Below are 8,076 nucleotides of genomic sequence, written 5' to 3'. Positions count from 1 at the left end.
ACACATATAAACACATACACAAACAATAAAAAAACACTTTACATTATTATAAAAACACATTGATAAAACAACTATAAAGCACATATTACCACATACACATACTTATTAAAAAAGCATATATGCAAACAATAAACATGTGTAAACAAAAAATTTTAAAATGACACAAGAAATTTTTAAAAGATTCAAAGTAAACAAAATAATTATATACAAAAAATACTCTTTCCCTTAATTTTTTTTTCTTTATAAGAACTGTAATCCTCATAACAAAATTTAACCTTTGCATAAAATAACATGTGACATGCCATGTCAGTGTTGGCACAAAATTTTAATTTATTTTTCTAAATTTTCTAAACAAGAGCAAAAATAGTTAATAGCATCACAGAAATTTCAAAGTAGTAATAACCAATTTTTTGGAAATAGCATTAATATAACTTTTTTGTTGCATAAAAAATAATTAGGCCTCATCCATACCCTATTTTCCTTCTTAAAAGTGCTAAAAAAAAATAAAGCTAAAAGAAAAACTAAAACAAAAAAAATGTAAACGATTTAAAAAATTAATAGGAGTGATCCTTTCCACTTTATATCTAATAAAAATGTTACATACAACTATTTTCTATACTCACTTCGAATATAATATGGTCTAAACGATGATTATTTATCTTAATATGATTCTTTATGTAATATTTCTAAACTAATAAATCTTAATATAATATTCATAATAATTAAATTCCAAAAGGAAAAAGTTTTAATTCGCTTAAGAGATCTTTCACTAATGACCGCGTGCATTTTGAGGACTCGCTCTTTCAAAGCCTTGTAACTAATGAAACGATTTTAAACGGTAAACGTTTAACGTTTTACTGTAGCAACTATATTAAGATAGTGGTTCACTTTTACTATCCAAAGCATACATAGTTACACTACTGGTAATGTTGTCATATCCACATAACTTATTACACTTTAGTTCGAAAAGTGCTTTGTTAAATTCGTGTTTATTTATTTGCTCATTAGATATGTTAGTCGCGGGTTTCTCTCCCAAGTATTCGTCAAACACTTTTGTTGACTGAACAATGTTAGTTGCAAGAGAGGCGCCTACATTAAAAAATTATTTGTTAAATTCTTGACATATTTTTTTTTTACTTGTTATAGTTTTGTTGTTTAATAATTACTTTTTTTGGTAAACAAGATTTTGATTTTCTATCTTTCAGTTACTTCGTTTATAATAGACCAAGTTTTCTTAATATCAAACTTATTTTTATCTAACTGGTTAGTACTTAATTTAGTTAATAGTACTTAATTTTGGTTTGTTTCGAGTTATTTTGAAAAAACTTTATATATGTTTTGTACGCATTTTTGTCATTTTTCTTTTTAGGTTTTAGAAATTTTATATAAAGACTTTTTTTTTTTTAATGATCTAATCAAATTATCTGTCACCCATGGGTTTTCAAGTTGTTTGTTTTTTGTTTCAGTGGTTAATTTTGGTCAGACATTGTCATAAACATTTTGAAAAGTATTTGAAAAATTGTTAAACGCACTATTGGGGTATGCAGAGAAATAGACATTATCCCATCGCTCTTTGTACAGCTCTTCTCTTCTCTTTAAGTTTATCTAGGCTTTTAAAATAAAGATTTCTTATAGTAACAAATATTTATTTATTGTTGTTGTTAGATGAAACGCTGTGCGCAATATGATAGATTGGAAAATGATCAGAAAAATCTGTAATAAAAATACCTGATTCAAAATGATCTGAAAAATTATTATTTAAAATATTATCAATTGCGGACGATGTAGTTGTAATATGCGTAGACTTAAAAATGGTAGTTATAATGTTAAATTCATAGAATAAATTAAAAAAATTTTTATGTATTTAAAATTTTTTCATAACACATTGCATCCAAGTTTAAATCACCGGCGAAAAAAACATGATTGTTTTGAATATTCATTCGCGATATAATGGGTGTAAGGCTATTATGAAAGTAAATATACTTTCCGCATAGCGGTCGTAAAGCAACGAGATTAAAAAAGGCTTACCAGTTTTATTTAAAGTTTTAATACACAAAGATTCAATATCTTTGTTTGCTTTGCAAAAAGTCTTTCTTGCTTTATATGCAAACTTGTCGACAAAATAGATTGTAACGCCGCCTCACATGCTTACAACACGTGGTTGACTTATTATTCTATGCGATAATAAATTGTACAAAAAATTTTCTGAGTAAGGCAGTTTTGTATCTTCTAAATTTTCTGAGATACATATAAAATCAAAAAGAAAGTTTATAGACTTAAAAAAATGCTTAAAAGCTTCAAAGTTTTTATTCATTGATCTCATGTTTATACTTAAGATACTAAAAACTTTATTGTTATTTACTCTAATGAACTAGTCAGATTTGTAGGATGAGTTGTCGAGCTAAGGGGTCATCCATAAATGATGTCAGTAAATATAGGGAGGAGGGGGGGAGGGAATGCTGGAAAGTTTGACACTAACTGACAATTGGGAGGGGGGTGTTGAGGCCAAAATGATGTCAATTTAAATTATTTTTTTAGTTTTAATGAGCAGATTTTAACGGTATTTATATCTACTGAATGGTATAGAAATGTTGTTTTGTTTGAGGGGAAATTAATATTAAATGCGGGGAATTTGATATTATATTTTATTAAATTATTTATAATATAATATAATAAATTAATATAATAAGTTTCCCAGAGACATTAAATAAATAACAACTACTAACGTAAAATAAAAATTACTATCGTTTTATTAATATACTACCATTTGACTGCGAATCAAATTATGTTATAAATATTAACTCTTTGTATATAAAATTCACAATCGTTATTCACTTTCTAGCGGGTAATAAAATGTGGTTCAAAGTAAACTCATAATAGTAAATTCATAAGTTTGTCATTTTTTAAAATTAAATTGTCGTTATTTCAAATACGAAACTCTAATTGCTCTCTAGTTGATTGTAAAACGTGATGCAATGTCTATTGAAAATTCAAAACTCTTTTGAAAAGCTTGCGCTAACGATCAGCCAAATCATTATTCTGATTGTGATGTAAACAATACTAATAAATCAATATTAAAATATGGATAAAACCGCATTACTTAACTTATTGATGGTCTCGTATAGAAATGCTCATCCCGATAAAAAAAAGGCTAATATCCAGAAAGAAGTCCATAGTATATGGAATTCATTAAAAGAAGAGAAACTGGTGCATAAGGATCTTGAATCAAGAGTAATGTATTTAATCAATTTATTTAATGAAAAGGCGATGAAGTTCAAGAGCAAGCAATTATCATTTTGGGCCAATACTCCGAAACAGTGTGCCCCCACGTATACTTCACTTGAATTTGAAAAGATTTCTTCACAGTTTGTTGAGCCCACCAATGAGTAATCTGTTAATGACGATTAACAAAGTGCATTAACTTTGAGTTTGTTGACCACGAAACATCAAAAAAATGCAAGAATAGTGGCTCAAGATCGACTCAATTCTGAGATTGCAGCTATAAATTGTAAAGTTGCTGAACTAAAGACTAGAAAGAGAAGTGGATTCATTGCTGACGCTGAAGAGGATGATTTGAAAAAGAAAAAAAAGAAATCAGGTCATCTATTTAAAGAACTGGCCAAAAAAGTATGATCAAGGTCAACAGAAGAAAACTAGAGAATTGAAAAAAGCTAGAATGGAGGAAATCTGCTTGGAGCATCCAGCAGTCAAAGAAAAACTAAAAATTAGAAAGAAACCTGGTCAACCGTCATTAGAGGTAGATCAACCTCTTATTTTGAAGGCGATTATGGATACTGCTCTCATTATTTGTCCGCTGATAAAAGACGTCGGTCAGAGGTTCTTCGGGTAATGATACCTTAGCTATGTTTGTTAATATTGTATTTCTTAAAATTTTACTCTTAATTAGTACTTGCACTATTGTAAATATCCTTGAAATGTTAACAACTAATTTTAAGATTTGATTTGATTATAATTTACAAAATAAATCCCGTTTTCTGTAAAAAAGTTAATTATACCAAATATATTTCTTTATTATTTAGAGCATTAAAACTATTGACGAATTGACATCCGAGATGAACAGAATTGGATTTGCAATCAGCAAGAGCGCCATCAATACTCTTCTACGTCCGAGAAGTTACGGAACATTAGAAGGCAAAAGGCACGTCAAAACAGTCCCTGTTAGATTGATCAGTAAGATCAGATTGATTAGTTAGATCAGTCCTCAGAATGAATCTCATTTAAAACATGTTGACGGACTCTTTTGCAGTTAAGCTATAAAATATGTGGAAGAATTTTGTTCTATTTTAGGGCCAGATGAAGTGTGTTTCATTAGCCAAGACAACAAGGCTAGAGTGCCAATTGGAATCACAGCAGCCAAAAAACAGGCGCCGTTGTTGATGCATTTGGAGTACCGGGTAAACCTCCCGGACCACGACTGGGTCATCGCTGCTAAACATAAGTTTATACCATCTGTATACGCTGGAATTAGGATCAAAAAAGATGGTTTCGGTACTTTTTCTGAACTTACCTACATTGCCTTTGCTCACGGATTAGACTTTCAGCGGCTCTTGGATATCAAAGAATTCGACTTTGTTACTAGAGATCCTCAAAGTAATATGCTTATGCCTATCGTTGTGTTTAGCGTTGTTTGATTCGCTGACTAATTTTCCTTGAAAAGATTATATTTCGATTAACGAAGTTTTAGTTTTGTCCATTTGTTTGTCAATTTTGATTATCTTTGTCACAAGTTGATCACTGTTAAAATTTAGGCCACGTTTAAGGTCTTCTACATCTTTTTCTAAGCTATTATAATTTTCTTAAAAGCATCTGAAGTTTTTTTCGAAGCACTTTAAAATTGTGTCAGGTTGAATTGACATCAATTCCCTCTGCGTTCCCATAGTATCTACCCTTTCATTCTGCATAGCAATGATTAAGAAATAAAAAAATAAAAAAGTCAAATATATATAAATATCTACCTTTCTTCGTTTACAAGTGCGCTCTGTCCAACGTTTAAAACATTTCACCACGGCTGATTAGATTATTTTCTCTTTTTGTTTTTTTATATAACATTTTTATGCTATTTTTGTGCCTCCCTTAATAGTTTCACATAGGTTTTAAGTTGTTTATGACAATATAAATATTGTGACCTTTTCATATTATGGAGGGGAGGGGGAGGGGGAGGGGGTTGTAAATTATGGTCATACCGTTAAAAAGCTAAATGGTTATACTATGAAATGTAAAATTTATCGATGGATACAAGTCTAGATGAGAATAGTAAAAAAATGTTTTATAAACTTGTTACTCTTGAGCTTGGGACAAGGGGCAAAAATTTAGGTGTTTTTTGTTTCCAGGCTCCTATAATCGCAATTTTTCGCAAATCATCTATGTTTGACATAAGTATAAATATTTAAATGTTTAGTGTTTACTCCATGTCGGGATGTTTCCCTGAAAAAAAGTTAACATTTCTGTATTTTTTAATTTTATAAATCTAAAAATTTTTTTTTAATAATGCATTATATTGTTCTTCAAATTAAATTTTTAGATTTATAAATAATAAAAATATAATACAGAATTACTAACTTTTAATCATCTTCCTGTGAATAATGGCTGAATAAAATTTTAAAAAGAATAAATAATAACAAATTTAATTATGAAAAACTATATTCATTATTATTGTATTAATTATAATTGTTAAGCTGCATTAACGCAGCTTAGCAAATGTTATTTATAAATATAACTTAATTAACTAACTTATTTAACTTCGTACTTTAAATCCATTGCAATAAATGTATTGCACTTAAAACGAAAAAACTCGAAAATATTATTTAGAGCTGAATGGACGAAATTAATTATACTATATTAACTACGCTAATTAAATTAATCTATCATTTCTTTAGTAAATATTTACATAAATCTTTTAAACTAAATTAACTGTTTCACTCTTTATAGGTTCGAAGACTTGATACATCAAATAACAGAAGGAAACAAATGAATAATCTAAATAACATTTTAAAAAGAAAAAACGACACTTCGAATAACACTGTCTTTAGATGTTATTGATGCAAATCCAAAGAAGCCTAAAATGCATGAGATAGAATTTTTTATATCAAAAGTAATAAATACGACAGCGATTCATAGAGAATATTTTTTAAAAACCCAGAGCAAACCTGAAGACATTATTGGAAAAAAAGAGACGGTTTTAGAAAGGAATGAAGAGGAAGGATTTCAATTTGCGCAGATACAATAATTTCCTAATGGGCCTAAAACTGATTTTTCGAAGGCTGATTTCAAATGTAACGCTGATAACTTTTATAATACCAACATTTTTCCAAGAGGAACCTTAACAATAATAAATGTAAAAACTTTATGGAATCTTCTCTTATGGATAAATACCATAGATTAGGTACAGATGTTGATGTAGAGAGTTTATGTAATCTTTTCCAAAAATTAGATTTTAAAATAGATAGATTTGATAATCCCAAGTCAACTGATGTATTAAACATACTGAAGCAGGCAGCAAATAAAGATTATTCTAAAATGAGTTGTGGTGTGGTGACAATATTAACACATGGAAAAGAAGAGGAAATCTTATGCACAAAAGAACCTTTAAATATAAGGGAAATAGCAAATATTTTTTGCACTAAAGCTTTAGCTAATAAACCAAAAGTATTTTTAATTCAAGCTTATCGAGAAACACAGTTCTTGGAATCATGAAACAAGGTTGATGGTCTTATACCAGGATTGTCAAATAAAGCAAATGTCCTGGATCTATCTGTTAAAAGCGATTTTTTGTACGCTTATTCAACAGTCCTAGGTTCTTATTGCTGGCAAAATGAAGAACTTGGTTCGTGGTTTATTAAAGCTGTTGTTTCCGTTTATCGCTATTACGCCCATAACAAGGACGTTGTTCGACTAAACACGCGTGAACGAAGTAGTCAGCGAAAAAACGCCAAATACTGGAGATATAACAAAAAATGATAAAAAACAAATCGGATCAATATACCAATAATCTCTAAATTGCGAAAAGAATTATTTCAACAACCACTTTACGGACCTATGGAACCCTTATAAGATAGATAACTTTAAAAAATTTTTACAAAAAATTTTTGGTTTATTATATTTTGTAGAAAACTGAAATATATCACTAAAATTCAAGTTTGAGGTTTATATTAAACTTTTGTAGAAATCAGGATGTTTATTAACAACATTACGTGCAAAACCTTTGTAGAATTCAGGGTGCTTACGCAACATTACGCGCACAACCTTTGCAGATATCAGGGTGCTAATTTACAACATTGCGTGCTGAACTTATGTAGAAATCAGGGTGCTTATTCACAACATTACATGCACAACTTACGTAAATATTTTTTTGTAATCATTTGATATTTGCAAACTTTTTGCAGCATTTTACATAAAGTTGCCTTAGTTATGCAAAACTTATACAAGTATATTTTAATATTATTATTTTACAAAATTTTTTTATTTTGATAAAAGTACAATACTTTGGTAGAAATGCCTATGTAAAAGAAAATCAGAAAATACTTTTGGACGCAAGTTATTCTTATACTTATGCATATATATTATTATTTAAAAACGAGTAAAGTTTTGAAATATTTAGGATATTCGTGTTTTTCATTATAGGGGAAGGGTTTTATAACCTCTTTAAATAGTTAACTGTTTTACATGTGTGTTACTGTTAAACGATACGAGTTCAAACCCTGCCACCGCCTACTCAGTGCCTGAGTAGTATTTCGCTACGCAAACATGTTTGTCAGTAACGGAAGCTACTTTGGATTAGTCTTAATGACTATCTTTGGCTGTTCCTATGCCATGCCAACAATATCTTCGAATATAAGCGCATTGTATAGCAAAATATAGCATGTCAATTCAAATAAATAAAAAATAGAAAAAAGAGGCCCTAGATTTATCTAATACACTTATAGCAGAAGATGATTTTGTTTCAATGATGCAAATATGTTTTTGCATTCTCGTCACATATTACTCCCAAAAACCTTGTATGATTTACTAGATTTATTTCATTTTTATTGATTGACAAGTTTTTCAACTTTTACGTAA

General features: G+C 29.1%; 1 pseudogene; it reads left to right on the top strand.

Annotated features, from left to right (window-relative positions):
* Nucleotides 1-6,082: 6,082 nt before the first annotated feature.
* On the top strand, nt 6,083-7,071 carry LOC136092038 (caspase-3-like; annotated as a pseudogene).
* Nucleotides 7,072-8,076: the final 1,005 nt, after the last annotated feature.

The sequence above is a fragment of the Hydra vulgaris genome, chromosome 15 (assembly GCF_038396675.1).
Source record: "Hydra vulgaris chromosome 15, alternate assembly HydraT2T_AEP".
NCBI classification, from domain to species: Eukaryota; Metazoa; Cnidaria; class Hydrozoa; order Anthoathecata; family Hydridae; genus Hydra; species Hydra vulgaris.
The sequence above is the reverse complement of the archived record's forward strand: the minus strand, read 5'-3'. Positions and strand labels throughout refer to the sequence as shown.